Raw genomic sequence first — 15,604 nt, forward strand, 5'->3', positions numbered from 1 at the left:
AATGCAAAGTGTTACTTCACCAAAGTATTTGCACCTTCTAGTAATTTGTGGCTAACAACTTCCCAAGGTATGAGTTTTAGCATTTAATTTTTGAGGTAGTTTACACAGCAGACCTCTACAATATCCTGTGGTAATGTGGTTTGCAATCCAGTTACGTATCCTGTAAAAAAGTACTGGTTTTGTTCTAAGTCTTGAAGAAGCCTGAGATTTCATTCAGTGTTACCAGAAGGAATGAGCCACCATTCCCAGATTTGTGGGTTTGATGTCTTTCAAGATTTAATAGAGCTCTCATTTCTCCTCTGTCAACACTTTATCAGACTGAAGAATCCTTGTTTTGTTTTTTTCAGTGTCTCCTGGAAGAAATGTTCCTGGGGCTTTCACTGTTGTTATCACCTATCTTCATTCCCTATCTAATCTTAACTTTGTGGTGCTAATATGTACGAGAGATGCTGTCAGTCATAAATGTTGCTATTAATGATGTAAAATTTATTGTCTTCTTGGGACTTGTTGGTGAGCAGACATTCTGGATGAATTGGGTATTATATTACATGTAGATGTAAGCCTTAGAAAGTGCACATGAACTCACAGTTGTCCTTGCAGGGAGGAGAAAGAGGATCTTTTAGGGATTTATTTCCCCTAGTAAGATGTGCTGATCTTGAAAATGGATAGATGAATATCCAGTATGTTATATTAATTTCTGAGCTGAGTTAGAGCCAGAGCTGATCTGTTTTGTTTACTAATTATTATTTTATTTATTTTTATGAGAAATGCAGAGCAAGAATAAAATTCAGAAGAAAAAAAATTATTGTTAAGATTCCAGAACTAAATCATTTTACACCCAAGAAACTGCCAGGACATCCTCTTCCTTTCCACGGCAGCTGTTTCCACTCTGTATTTTAATGAGTGGGCTGAACTAAAGCCTTTGGGAAGGGCTTTCCCCTCCTCCCCCCTCTCCTGGCGTCCCTACGTAAAAGGCTGAACTACAATATCGCACACTGTGCTTCTGTTGAATGAGTAAATGCGTATGGCTGGACAGCCCAAAGGAAGGGCTACATCATGTTCTCAGCTGGTTAAGCTCCTTAACGTGAGCTTTTAAAAATTTTCCTGGATGCTCATCTGACGTGATTTTGGCTGCAAGAAGTGAGTATTTAAAACCTCAGAAGTTTTAAGTGCTTTCCGGTCTCTTCTGCATTTTCTGCATTTATGGACTATCTGTTGCCTTTGGAGGGAGATTGCTCGAGTTATTTTACTTTACATTTCCTGTTAACTGTTTGCATCTCTTCTGAATGAGTTAGAATGCCTAATGCTGCACGCTGAGATTCTTGCAGGAAAGTAGCTCAGATGATGTTGCATATGATCTGTGGGGGAAAGAACTAGCTCCTTTTTACTGTGGAACTAAGCAGGACTTGCTTATCTCTGCAGATGTTGTTCCCAAAGTACTTTCTGAGTCCCCTTTTTATTTATTCCTCTCTGCCAGCTGAGTGACTTTTATTTAAAAAAAAAGCCTGATTGTGTAGTTTTATTCAGTGTCTAATCAGTCACTCTTATTTGTGCTGAGAACATCTGCTTTCGCAGCAATACAATAATTTCTCTGTTTTCCGTATGCTTTCTCATACTGAGCAGAACTGAGAAAATGGTGAAAGCAGCAGTACTTCTTTTTTTTTTTCTTCTGGTTTTCCTTCGGCACTCGATTACATTCACTAAACTCAGCAAATAGCAGAATTCCCTCTGGAGCACTGGGAAGCTGCCCAAACTCTCTGCAGTTGCGTTTTGATGGACTATTCTTATAGTGGGGTTTTCTTTTTTCTCTCTCTCCTTTATGGTCTGCTGAAATTCTTTCTTTTGTAACTGCATTCTTGATTGATTCCATTCTCAGATAGGCATCTCTTGCCTGTTAAATTTCCCCAAATGAACATCCTGAAAGAAAAGAGATGCCATGTGTCTAACTGCAAGTTCAACTTGAAGAATTCTTAGCTAAAACTGAGAGTAAAATGGGCTCAACTTCAGCACATCTTAATAACTGTTAATTTGGGGCTGAAATTATTTTCTTAATGTAAAAGAAAATTGAAGCTGATATGAAGCCTTAGAAAATTGGTTTGTATTTTGTTCTAAGTTTCTGTGCTGCAGCTGGAACCATTTAGAGTCAGCCTCAGACTTGATGAATTGACTCAATAATTAGTAGCATAGTTAAAACATTTTAAATGTGACCTAGTGCTAGACTTTTTTCTCGGTTCTGCTGACAAATATGGGAGAATTTCTTTTGTTTTAAAAGTCTGTGAAAGTATAGAATCATAGAATTGCTCAGGTTGGAAAAGACTGAAGATCATGAAGTCCAAGTGCAAGATTAGGTGTGGTCGCTTGGACTTTTAGATAAGCATAGTGGCTGGTATCTGTGCTGGATCTTCAGTTCCATTTTTCAGTTTTATTCTGTTCCTGTAATGACCAGTGTCAGTCCTGGTCACCTCACTTAAGTTTTGCATGGCAGAGGCAGCACCTACTTCCCCCAAAAAGGGTATGCCTGTAGACTGGGCGTTCCTATGGCCTCAGGCAGCCTGTGCTGTGCACAGCCACCCAGAAGTTGCACTCAGGTACTGAAGGTCTTGTATAGGCTTTGGTCTGAGAGATGAAAAGTGCAGCTAGTTTGAGTTTTATTTGGATTCAGCTGAAGGCTGTGAGCACTTTTTGGTTTAGGTAGATGTGGGTGATAGCTGAAGATGTAACCCTTCTCATGATGGGTGTTGGTTTTAATGTTTCCATTAGGTGTGTTTCATCTTCTTGCTTAGTAACTTGTGGTCATTTTAAAGGCTGGAGCTGTTACATGATGCTGGGAACAAACTGCTGCTTTCTGCTGCTCTGAGGAGGAGTCCTGTTTGCCAGCACCTTTCTGAGGGCCCTCCTGCTCCTCCAGTCCCTGCCTGGGGATGGCTGCCAGTGCCTGAGCTCAGGAGGCTGAGCAGAGCCCAGCACATTGCTCATGCTCCTGCTGGGTTTTCCCAGGTGGTTTCCTTGAGATTAAAATCCAAAGTTTGCTATTCCAGAGCTTTCTGAGGCACACCGGACAACTGATGAAGATGTCTAGAGGAATGGCTGGATCCCAGAGCATGGTTATTAACAGCTGTTAAGCCACTTCGTATAGAGCTTCAGTCTAGTCTGCAGGAGGGCTCCTCTTGTAAGGCTCCTTTCAGGTGACTGAATGGTCTCCCATTTATAGAAAACATTATCTCTATTGCAACCAGTGCAATAGCTCACTGTCCTGCACAGCCATCAGTTCTTGGCCAGTAAGAAAGGGAATGACTAGGCTCAAGTGGGCCCAGCAGCCTGGGAAACTCACCCTGCCTGTGATAGAAATAGGTTTTGGCAATGAGCTGGGGCTCACCAGCTGAATGCGTAACTGCTGCACGCAGTGTGATCTCTGTCATGTTATTTGATCTATTTGTTATGTTTCTTTCGCTGTGCATGTAATAATGCTTTATTTGTTTGTGTGGTTTCTATCAGCTCTGAACTAGTCTGATAAGGAGTGCAGTCCTATGCACACCTAGAGCTTCCAGGATAGGATTTGATTGAACCATTAGATAACACTGCAGTAAAAATACTGAACTATGAAAACAGATTTTTGATTATTATTATTTTTTTTTTTTGCATCTGCATTTATTCATACAGAAAGCATTTGTTGAACTGAAGATCTGCTGAAAGCTTTATTGGGAAAGGGTCGCATCTGTCACACAGAGCACGTCTGTTTGACTTCAGTTTATTCCAGTTAATCCATAGAGTAAGATCTTGGGCTCCTATTTATGGTTTTAAGTTCTGGTAATATTTGAGTGGAGGCAAGCACAGATTTATGTGTTGAATCTTCCCTGCTAGGCAGGCTGCAGTAATGTTTAGCACATTAATGTGTTATTTTTAGATTCCACTGAAATTTGCTGGCCCTGTCTGTATGTGGTAGGATTTCCCCAGGGCCAAGACTGCAGAACTAAAGGGTGTCCTATTGTATGAGAAGGCCTGTACAGCCTTTGACACGATTAGTTTCTGAGTTACAGAAATTGTGTTCTGATCTCTCCAGACTCTTAAAAAGACTTAAGTTTTGTAGAGAATGGACTCTGAAACCTATTTCTTCTTGTTTACCTCTCATCATCTCACCACATTCATGAAAAGCTTCTGGCACTCAAATCTGTGCTAACCTGTTTTGCAGCTCACTCTCAGATACCTATTCAGGGTTTTCATTCTCACTCAGTGTCCTCATATTTTCTCTGTGACTTCATAATTGCTTTGAACTCCATTGATTGTGGCACTGAGGAAAAAGGAAAGAAAAAACGAGGAAAAGAAACAGAACAAATTTTAGTCCCTGTTAATGAGAAAGGGGGGAAGATTTGAAAATTTGTCTTTTAAATCTGATTTTTCTGCATGGCCTTAGAGACTCTAAAAAGTGTATGAATTGAATGTACTTCATGAGGACTAGGGTATTACTTGTCTTTAATGATGCATTTTCTTGCAGATAGTTTGCACAGGGGGATTGTTATCCATGAGGTTTTGTCTGGATTTTATCTTCAGTGTACTCAAGTATTCTCATTCTTAACTTATTCAGGTTGTGAGTGAAGGGAATGATGGGGTGGAAGAAGGTGTGTTTCTTAGTAAGTGGAGTAATCATTAATGATGCCAATGGAAATCAAATGACCCTGTCTGTGATATTCATCTTATATGTTTTTGTAATTGGGAAAATACAGACCTTCTCATGGGGATCTACATGGCTGCAAGTACTGGCATGGATCAGATGCCATAGTGAGGAGTTTAGGTTGGATTTTCAGCTTCAGAGCCGAAATCCTGTGTAAAATGTATTTGAGATAAGTTACTCTGGGTAGATGTGGGGGAAAGAGAAGTCTCTGTTCTTGAGAAGCGCTGCGGTGTTTGAAACGGTATAAATGTTACCTGGAATATTCCAGGTGCTTATTGCCAATTAAAATCCTGTGAGGTTTTTTGGGGAATGTGAGGACTGAGTGATAAATGCACAGCTCTTATTTAGTATTGATCCCTTTTTTAAAGTTTCTGAAAAGGAGGCTGGTGGACTTAGCCCTATTTTATATATATATATTTTTTTTTTAGTTTGAGAAAATGAGGCACTGCACTTCAGTGCAGTGATAGCAGCAGGCTGGGAACAGAGCTCAGATTTCCTGAGTCCCAGATCCTCAGTGACCTCTGAGAATCTGAGCCCTGCTGAATTATCTTGAGGGAGGAAACATCATGCCGAACTGTGATTACTTAGCAGCACTCTGAGTGGGTGCATCCTAAGGGCTTGGAAGCTGAATGTCATCAGAAAGTCTGCTTTTCACAAAGGCAGGTCTGGAAGATGCATGACTACAAAAATCAGGAAGGGGAGGAAAAAAGCTAATGCCACCATGATTCCATTTGCATATTATAGTATTACCAAGAGCAGGATATTGTCTCTGGTAAATCCCATATGCTTACAGAGAATGTCGTATGGTTGTCTAAGGTGCCACAACAACAAACATCTCTTGGACCTTTCCTTAGCATGTTTATTGTTGTTTTTTTCCCTTGAAATGTCTGGTTTGGTTGTGTGGGTTGTTTCGTGTTGGTTTTGTTGTGTTTTTTTAGGGAAGCTGAAGGTTGTGGTAATGCTCTCTCCAGTAAGACAAGTCCTGTGAGAAGAGATTGTTGCTTGAAATTGTTTGAGCTTTTTATATAATCAGCCACTCCTAAAAATGGCAAAACATCACTGTTTCATGCACAAGGAGGGGTTGTAAATAAAAAACCATCCAAAAATACCATAGTTCTTGGCGGAGACAATAATATTTGGCAGGAAGTTTGTCTGCAGATAACACACAAGACTACTACTTCAAATGTTGCTTTCTTTTTTTCTTAGTAGGATCAAAAGGTTCCCCCTCAGTTTTTGGCATGTATATGTATTTAAGTTGTTTTGGGGCATGTTGTATAATTAAGTTCGTAGGCTTGCCCAAAACCTCAGATTGTCAGCTCCTACACATAAATGGCAACTCATCTATCACATCTTCAGTAGCAAGGGGGAGCAGGCTGTCCCAGAGCCTTTTAAAATGCCTTGCTTTCATATTTGCCAAGTTCTTTTATTCTCTGTAGGTTTTAATGACTCAGACCTCTGAAATCTCTTCCATACATGGATAAAGTGTAAGCTCTGGATGGGGGTGGAGGGGAGAATGGAGGGAACAACTTACTGAACTGATAGTTTTAAAGAAACTTGAGTAGTTTTCTTAAAACAGCACTTTAGTCCTCTCAAAGTCGTATATGTATGTTCACATACAGAGCATCTCCCAGCCTCAGTTATTATGGAAGCTAATGGAAATAAGGCCATGTACAGCAAATGCCTCTGTTTGCATACCAAAAGGATATCCAGCCTCAGTCCTCCATCGAGGCCTGTCTGAGCAAGAAGCCTTTTTTGACACATTTCAACAGAATTCTTTAAGCTCTTCTGCCTTTTTCTGTCTTTTACTCACGTGTTAATGAAATAATTTTAATGTCATCTCCTTCTAAACAATGCACAACTTCATGCTTCTCATCAGGTTGCTAATGGGTGGTCAGCAGAGCTATCATGTCAAATACCCATTTCCATTTCTAAAACATCCACTGAAATAATGAAAGATTTTGTGTGGGACTTACTGAGCCCTCTTCAGAGCAAGAAATATATTTAGAGGAGCTGTTTTGACCTGGTGCTCACTGATGTCAGACAGACTTGTATTTTCTCTGTTGGTCACATTGGTCACATCATCTAGGTGTTGTGGATAGGTTTTTCAGAAATATACAGTACAGTAAAATTTGTGCCCATTCAGGCTAATGGAGGCCTATTTCTTCCACTGCAGCTTTTAGTATGTGACATGGCAAGGTCGGGATCCTTAAAACTAGGCTTTTCCCTCAGGTGGAGAGGTATAAAGGGACCCCGTGCAAATGCCCATCTGACTTGGGCATTTGAAGGAGTCTGGTGTTGTGTGAGTGTCAACCAGCAAAACCAGTTTGAACTGACTTTTCTGCTAATCAGTGAAAAGTACATATGGCATTTCTGCATTACACTGAGAAACACCCCCAGATTTAAGTAATCTGGTTTTCTTAATAAAAACCAAAGTGCTGATTATGAATTGAAGAGCTCCAAGTGTGATGTGGATTTGTGATTTGCAGGGTTTCTGTTCTGTGCTATTTGCTGCATGTCACAAGACTGCTAATGGAAGCCAATTTCTTTGTTGCAATGCTACAGCAATCTATCAGTTGCTTGTGGCATTTTGTAATGGATCCTTGCTAAAGTTCACAAGGAAATGAAGATCACTGTCTTCTAAATGTCACGTGTATTTTGCAGATAATAAAAGCATTTTGTTACTGAAATGAACTGCCTTTTCTTCTCCCATTGACATTCTGAAACTCAAATTTATACTGTGCCCTGCAGCTCTGGATAGTATTGCTCAATTTGTATTAAAGCATTAGCAGAAATAAATAAAACTGTATTCTAGGGCATCCTTGTTACGTGATCTGAGGCGGTTGTTAGATAAATTAAGAAATCACTATATTAAGTGTTGATTTAATGTGAACATGGATTGCCATACAGAAGTATGCTAACAGATGCCTGCAGACCCCATGACTTCAAGGAGAATCCTTCCTTCCATGAGTAGCTGCCTTGCAGTCAGTGGGGCTGCTTGTAGCTGGCTGTGTAAGGTGATGCAAAATCAGGTCCTAAATACAGAATGTACCATGGACTTTTTTTTTTTTTTTTTGTGGAAGTGGAGTGGGGGGTTATCTTGAAGGGTAGGACTTCAGTCTTTAAATAAAACACTATGGTGCAAAATTGATTAGGGTCTAAAATGTTACTTCAGGAAACGTCTCATTCCATTTCCATTCTTTAATGCTGCCTCTGGATTTACACAATCAATAATATACATAAATCTTTCATGGACTTACTCTATATTTCCTTTCTTGCGTGTGTCATCTCTGTCAGCATCGGGATAAACAAGATCTGCCAGAACAGATTATTAAATACAGCTAACACTATTGACTGTTTCTGGAATGCGAACTGCTTTACAACTAGAAAAGCTTAATGTGGTTCCTTAGTACAGGAGTTGTAAAGCAAGCTGGAAGCGTGTAGGTAAATACTTCTACAATAACTGTGTGAGCTGAGAAGACTCTTGATGTCCCCTGCAGCATATGCTAAGTATCTCCCCTCTAAATATATTGTTTCATCAGCTACAATATTTTGTAACTGATACAGTAATCCTGATCTTTCAGTACTCTAGGGGATTATATTTGTAGACCACCAGTGATGAACAGTTGTCTTTCAGATAGGTGCAGGTTTCCCTTAGACCCAAATCCTGCTCTTAAGAGCCCTGACCTCATCTGTGTCAGAGCAGAGAGGGGTGTTAAGACTTCCAGGTCTGCTTGATCACTTGGCACCACAGCCTGTGTGGAACTTTAGGAAGATGAAAGGGTGGCAGTGTTATAACACTGTTGTTGTGTTCAAGATGGAATGCTGTCACCAGTGAGTTGTGCCATCTGACTTCTGATTAGTGACCTTGATGTCGTGGGATCCCGAGTGTTCCATCATAGGCTGATCTATGTTTTAAGTACAATCCCTTTTTCAGTCTGGAATTGACGCCTTCAGCTGTGGTATTTGCACAAAGTGTGATTGGGTCCAAGTGACATCTCTGCCAAAACACAAACCACAACCTTAAAACCCACAACTTGAAATCTGTTACAATCTGACACTCTCTACTTCATATTAGCATTATTAGGAGGAAACCTGCTTGTCTTTTCAATACCAATTATTTCCCTACCTAATTGTTTTGTAAAGGATTAAACATCTACAAGTAGCAGGGGATGATGCTGTCATCTCAGCTGTTACTGCCTGCGCCTATGACAGAGGGCTTATTGCTATACTTACAAAGGAGAAGTAAGTCTCTTAAAAACAAGGCTCCAGGCTCTTTCCACAGTTAACAGAGAAAGAAAAGCACTGCCATGTGGCAGTTCATTGCAGCTTATGTGCCCTGCTCTAGGACAGGATTATATGTCCTGTGGAAGCCCATATCACTCACCTCGTACTGTTGAGGTAATGGTCTAAATGCCTTATGTTTGGTTAACTCTCCCTAGCTGAAACTGATCTTGTCCTTACTGTTTGCCTTGTGGAGATGTCCAAGTTTAGAATTAATGGTAATGCTAATTGTTATAATTGTTATCTTTGGTGTGGATTATGTTTGACAAAGTTCCTGTATACTAATACTGGTTTGCAAGTCATGCTTTGGCAGTGTTTTTGGGAATGGGGGAAGATTCCATCTGCTAGCAAGCACAGAGTAGCTGATCTTGATGGGAAATAGATGAAAAATAGAGGGTCACAACAAGATAATTACACCTACAGCAGCCTGCAAGATCAAAAATTTCCATAAAATTGAAAAGCTGAGAGTTTTATGCTACAAATGTTTCAGATACGTGGTGTGCTTGATGTTTGCTTAGAGCCAAATGGGATGTCAGCTTTATGCGTGAGTGAGGTTGTTTACTGGGAATGGTCAGTTTTGCTCTGAATCTGTCACGTAATTGTAAAAACTAACACAAGCTTGTCTGAGGCCCCTATTATTCTATCACTACATTACTTTATTTCATGTAACTCTTGGTATCTCATAAATGAAGTATTCCAGAATTTTATAGAGAATGCCATCCTAGTGATGTTAGTACATCTGCTTAATAAATGTATTACAACAGCCTTTAAAGTAGGTGATGCTGTGCTCACTGCATAAAGTGCTGCACAAATAATGCCTTTGCTGAAATACAGCGCTAAAATAAAAGTTGTTCAAACTGTAATTCTGTACTTCCCCCCTCTCACACCCCCACGTATCTTAACACCCAACAAGGGGGAAAATTCTTCAAATTTACCTACTGGTATTTGTGTTCAGTAAATACTTTGTGGGTTGAAAAGGAAAACTACAGATCTGTATGAAGATGAAAGTGCAATGTGAGTGTAGCTCTGCTCTAGAAAGAACAGAAGTATCTGGAGGAAGTTAGGTGTGAAGCTGAATCTGTTTAGCAGAGGTTGGCATTTGTGTAAGTTGTTTGCAGCCTCAGAAGCCATCTACATCTGCAGTTGTTTACATGTTTAAACATTATGGCAATACACAACTCTGTTTATTGACAGTGATCAGTGTGCAGGGAGCTAAATAACTGAAGGAGTAAATCCTAATTCTGTAGGGTGGCTTTTTGTTTGTTTTCTTCAAGGGATTCCTTAGCAAAGGTGTAGAAAGATCCAGGTTTTGTTTTGGCCTGGGGGCTGGCATTCTGTTTATTCTAATCCTGTTGGGTGGGAGGAAAGAGTTGTAATAAGATACTGTCTGTGCATGTTTTCTTTTGGATTGATTGGGGGGAAAAAAGAAAGAAAAGGTTTGATTGCCAAACACACTGAATTCCTTTTGTCATGGACCTCATGTACCAGAGACAGAAATTATGGCAGGTTCTGTTTTGCCATCTACTGAGCTGCTTCAGTCAGATGTGACTCGAGCCATTTCTTGGTAGTACAGGTTTGGACAGAAGGTGCTTTTGTGTTTGTGTGATGAGCTCCTGGTTGTGAGGCACTCAGCAGCTCCATTGGAGGAGGTTTCTGCTCACTTCTGGACCTGTTTCAAGACCGTATTTTAGTAGGGTGGTTATCACATAGAGTGGTTCTGTTCCGAGGCATCCAGCTTCTTCATTAGATGTGTACACTCTTATCTAGACACTTGTGGGGAATGCATCTGTTGAAGGGTGTCAGCACTTCACAAACTTATTAATTAACAACATTTGGATTGTTGACATGAAACCCCAAATCACATCGGTAATTCAGTGCAACAGAGCCAGGGAAGGGTTTGCTCTGTTATTAAGGATTCCCTTTGTCATTCTGGGAGTCTATTGGCAACTGATTGCACTGTGGACTCGGTTCATCTGGCAGACTGTGACTTCCAGGGGGACTTCAGAAAAATTACATCCTGTCTGTGCTTCAGCTTTTGCATCATCAGAGTGGGAGCAATGCTTGCATAGTCACAGCAATAGGGACTTGTCAACTTAGAATAGCTCTGAAGTTCAGATGACATGCTATGGAAATGCAGGATTACCATTTCCCTCACACTTCTCATTATAAAGAGCATGCCAGGACTTTTGTGCTGATAGCAGTTCTCTTACTGCATCACAGAGCAAGTTCTTGCTGTTTGTAAGAGCATAGTTTCCATTTGTCATGGCAGACTATTTCTAAGCTTTGCTCGTAATTCAGGACTGGATTATATCACTGTAGATGCTTTCATCAGAAACCAAATCCAGATGCAGTGGGCTGGCAGTTGATCAGGTTGAACTACACAGGATTTTGCTGAGACTAAATAAGGCTTAAATATTTTCGTTCTGTTTCCTCTTCACCTTACTTATCATGCTGGCATTGACAGAAGCAAGGCTGCTTTCCTGAGTGTTGATCACCCTGCTGCGTAGTCAGTAAGAGCTGTTAGCAATGTTTAAAATACAAATTACTTCTTGATGCAAGAGAGACACAGGGACTTGAATTGCAAACCCCTCTTATTTTGGCAAATCTATTAAGATGTCAGGTAGCTTGTATGGTGGACAGGACTGTGAGGTTTGCAGTAGCACAACCCTGACATTTGGAGCTGGCAGCCAGCCCTGGAGGTAACAGCGCACTCAGTATGTTCTCACAGTGATTCCGCTAGCTGGTCTATATCTGGTAATAAGCGGCTGCTAGCAATTTGTATAGCAGTTTGGACTAATTGCTAACAGCACTGTCACCTGTCACTAACAATTAGTAATCAAATATTGCCTCTCTTCAACTCTCAGCAATTACTGTGTGTGCTATAAGATATGCTGTAACATACCATGTTCAGTAAAAAACAAACTTGTTCTGATTTTTGCCTGAGGAGTGTTGGTGGAAGGCAACTTTCTGCAAGACATGACTATCTCTGGCCTGCAGAAGTCATCCTTTGTTTCCTCCACATGGGAGCAGGGGCAAGGGATAACTTACACTCCAGGGAGGGTGTGTGACAATACTGCTTTAGGGGCACTGGTAGCCAAAAATGCCTCAACTTCATTGTGTTTTTAGAATACAAGCCATAATCTCTTGCTCCCTAGCCATGGTCTTGGAGCAAAAGAAAGTGCTGTTCCGATTCGTAACAGTTGAGTCAGTAAAACAGCATGACTTGGCATCTAGCAATAGAAAAGTCCGGGGAAGGCTATTGCTTGCCAAATATACAAAGTGTTTGTGTGATTTACTTCAGCTGAGATGTGAAATACATCCTACGCAGTCTGGGCTCAGTAGGAAACCTGAGGCTAGCAAAGTGCAGAAACTGGATGGCAAGTAGAGATTGGAAAAGCTGCAGGAGGCCCCAAGGAGGAGCCTTGTCTCTTGCCTCCTGGAGGCTGCCTTGCAACCATGAGAGCACTGCCTCTGAAATGAAGCCCTAGAACAGATCTGTAGGTGATGTGGTAGAAAGATGAAGTTCATCTGAAGATGAGAGTTCAGGCTTCTGTTGCAGAAGAGTCCCTTTAGTGTTTTATTCAAAGGCAGAGGCCATTGGAGCTTCCTGGCGCAGCTAGGGCTTGTTGCTACTTTTCCTCTGGTAGGGAGAGCTCTAATTTGTGATGCAATTTAGTTATGCATAAGGATAAAATGTCAACTGTTCTGGGCTCGTTTCCTTAAAGCTATTACAAGAAACATCTCAAATATTGAAAGTTAATTAACTGCAGACACTACTTAGTTACCACTATTAAATCTGTTGTGTCATTATCTATATATGGATGTTTATCTTCTGAAAGCTGTAAGTTAGAATTTGTCCTTTTACTTATCTGGGCCTAGGCTTGCTGAATATGTTCTCATGCCTTATGCAAATGACAAGGCAAATAAAACAAGCCAGTATACTTCCAAATTTGGTTCACAGAAATTACTGGAGTGAATTTCAGAGTTGTCTCCTTCCAGGAAATGCTCATTCCAGTGACCTCAGCAAATCAGTCTGTCTTCTCTGGAAGATCTCATCCTGTAACACCGAGATAATTCACTTTCAGATATGTAGTCTAAACTGCATTAAGACATGTTTAGTCACTGACCTCTTCACTGAGCGCATGTAGCATTCCTCTTTCCTTGTTCCTACATGACCATTTTCTGATAGCAAAGCAAGAGGGGATTAACTTGTACAAGAAGTCAGGTCCGTGTGAAGAATGTGTAACTGTTACACTGACAGAGACGTGTACACTGTGAATGTAATTTAGGGGAAGAGTCTTCTAGGGGCTTGGCCTTCATTCTCTTAAAAAGAAACAGGAGGATCCCGGTGCATAGATGTAACTGCACTGATGCAAGCTTGATATAGTTGGTCATATCAGCATCTCTGGCAATACATTTTCCCTTCATTGACTTCCTTGCTTTTCAAGAGTCTTAGTCTCATTCCTGTTAGAATAAAGAGCTTATTCGTTACTGCCTTTGACATGAGGCTTGTGATCATTTATACACACATGCCTAAATGTTTTGCTACAATGAAGCCTTAGGGATCTGCAGCTGTACTTATCTGGAAATCAAATGGTGCTTTGCCTTAGAGTGTGTAGGTTTGATTTTTGAACATAGAAAGGTTGCTGATGCTGCAATTACGTTAAAGAAGTGTGGTAAGAGCTGCCTCAAGGGGGCTGTGAAAAATGGTGGACGTGGCTCATTAATTCTTCCAATATAGAGGTGTCTAGGGTGAAGAGATGTCTCAAATAGGCAGAGGCTGTTCATACAATTACTTCCATGAAATGAATGTGCCTTGGTGATCGAATTAATGCATGTTGTTTCAAACTGGTAAAGAGCCTCCTGACCTGTTTTGTTGAGCCCTGGTTTGGAAAGGGGTGGTGGAGAGAGGAGATGGGAACAAGCAATGACAACAAAGAAAAAGATGTATCTGAGTCAGTAAAATGTGGGGAAGAAGGAGAAACTATTGTGAAAGTGTATTCAGCTTCTCTTGGTGCAAGACATAGCTTGCAGTTCCTATACTGCATGTGAGCTTTGGAAAGTTTGGAATGAAGTAGTTCTCCTTCTAAGGTCTGCAAGTGTTTCAGAAATAAAATATGTTAAAAATGAGCCCATGATATAAATGAACGTGTAGCAGTTAAGCATAGTCACCTTTGCTGCTTACAGGCCCTGTAGATTTTAGCATCTGAATAATGAAGAACTTCCTCTCTAATGCTGTTTGTCTGATTATATTGATCTTTGGAATGGGAATATCTTCCTAACTCATTCCAATCTCATCATGCTGGAGCAGCTCTGTTTGCTCTGATTACAGGGAAATGCAGTGGGGCAACGCTGGTGAACGCTTGCTGAGAACAGAAGTACAATGCAATGCAAATTCCCAGGACCCTGGCAGTTCAGCTAATGGATGCCGTGTGTCTTTTTGTTAGTGTTTGAACATCTGTTTAGTTAGTAAGCCAAGCCCCAAGGCAAGTGAGTACCTTGCTCTTTTTAGGACAAAAGTAATATCATTTGAACAACTTGTTGAAAATGTTTTGGCCCTGTGTAATTGTAACTAGCCCAGATGTATTATAGTAAAGCCAAGCTCTGTTATCTGAATGAATGGAAGGCAAAAGGTATTTCTCATCACATTATAAGCCAGATATAAAGCAGTTGAGTTGCAGGTCTTCTGGATCATAGGCTGTTTTTAATAAGTCACATTCAAAAGGTTTGTCAGATCTCACTATTCAGAGAAAATTGTTTGCTTGGGCCAAAGCATTCTCTGCTCTTGAATGTGTGGCTAGGTTCTGCTTATCAGCCTCTGGGCTAGGATAAGTGAGCTGCTTATATGGAGAGTGTCTGTTCAATTAATTCCCTTTGCAAAAAAAGCAGTGTAGGTAGGATTGAAGAGGGATGGATGAAAGGAATGAGAAGAGTTTGTCCTCTGTCTGTGTTAATATTTCTGCTAGTCTTTCTGCACAGTGCTGATGTGGTCTAGGCTGTGAGTTTCCATGAAATCAAAGTAGTTGCTCTGTATTAACTTCCTTACTTAGTTGTGAAGAAGGGGAAGACAATCTGCATAAACTCTGTAATAGTACAAAACTCTGTAATAAACTCTGTAATTAATCATTAATTCATTCAACTAAGATGTGCTCTCATAAATGGCAGCATTTATGAGACTCAAAATATTGACTTGGATTAAACATATAAACATTTGTAAAGACATCACAGATAAAATCAGTAGTAAATATTTTACACAGAACTGAATAAAGAAAACAACGCTGAGTTTGATCTTAATGTTTGATGCCAGGGAAGTTTGACTCTCAGATTTTTAATGATTTTTCTAGTTTTTAAAGTGGAAAAACATCTCAATTGTGAAAATCACAAGAATACTGGACAGCTGTCTCTTAGCTCCACAATGATATCCTTCCTCCTTCTTTAAGTTCTGCAAACATATTTGACTGTTCTGTTTGAGCTGTGCTAGGTATCTCTACCTCTCTTTTCCAGCTCATGGTTTAGTTGTCTCTTGGCTCCAATTCATAATCTGGCATATCTTTTTGTCTCTAACTTTTTTTTTTTTTTTAATGATAAGTCTGAAAAGTTTATAGTTCATCTGAGTATTTGTGAGGTGTCCTCATCTCTCAGATATTTAGTGAC

General features: G+C 40.3%; 1 protein-coding gene across 5 annotated transcripts in view; it reads left to right on the forward strand.

Annotated features, from left to right (window-relative positions):
• SORBS1 (sorbin and SH3 domain containing 1) overlaps positions 1 to 15,604 on the forward strand; it is a 155,265-nt gene that overhangs the window by 46,918 nt on the left and 92,743 nt on the right. Inside the window, exon 1 of one of the 5 annotated variants that reach the window (XM_032445371.1) lies at positions 962 to 1,140. The exons of the other annotated variants lie outside the window; for them this stretch is intronic. The gene's annotated coding sequence lies outside the window, so the exon portion shown is untranslated. Of the gene's footprint in view, positions 1 to 961; positions 1,141 to 15,604 lie in introns of those variants that run through there. 5 annotated transcript variants of the gene reach the window in all.

The sequence above is a fragment of the Coturnix japonica genome, chromosome 6 (genome assembly GCF_001577835.2).
Source record: "Coturnix japonica isolate 7356 chromosome 6, Coturnix japonica 2.1, whole genome shotgun sequence".
Classification (NCBI taxonomy): Eukaryota; Metazoa; Chordata; class Aves; order Galliformes; family Phasianidae; genus Coturnix; species Coturnix japonica.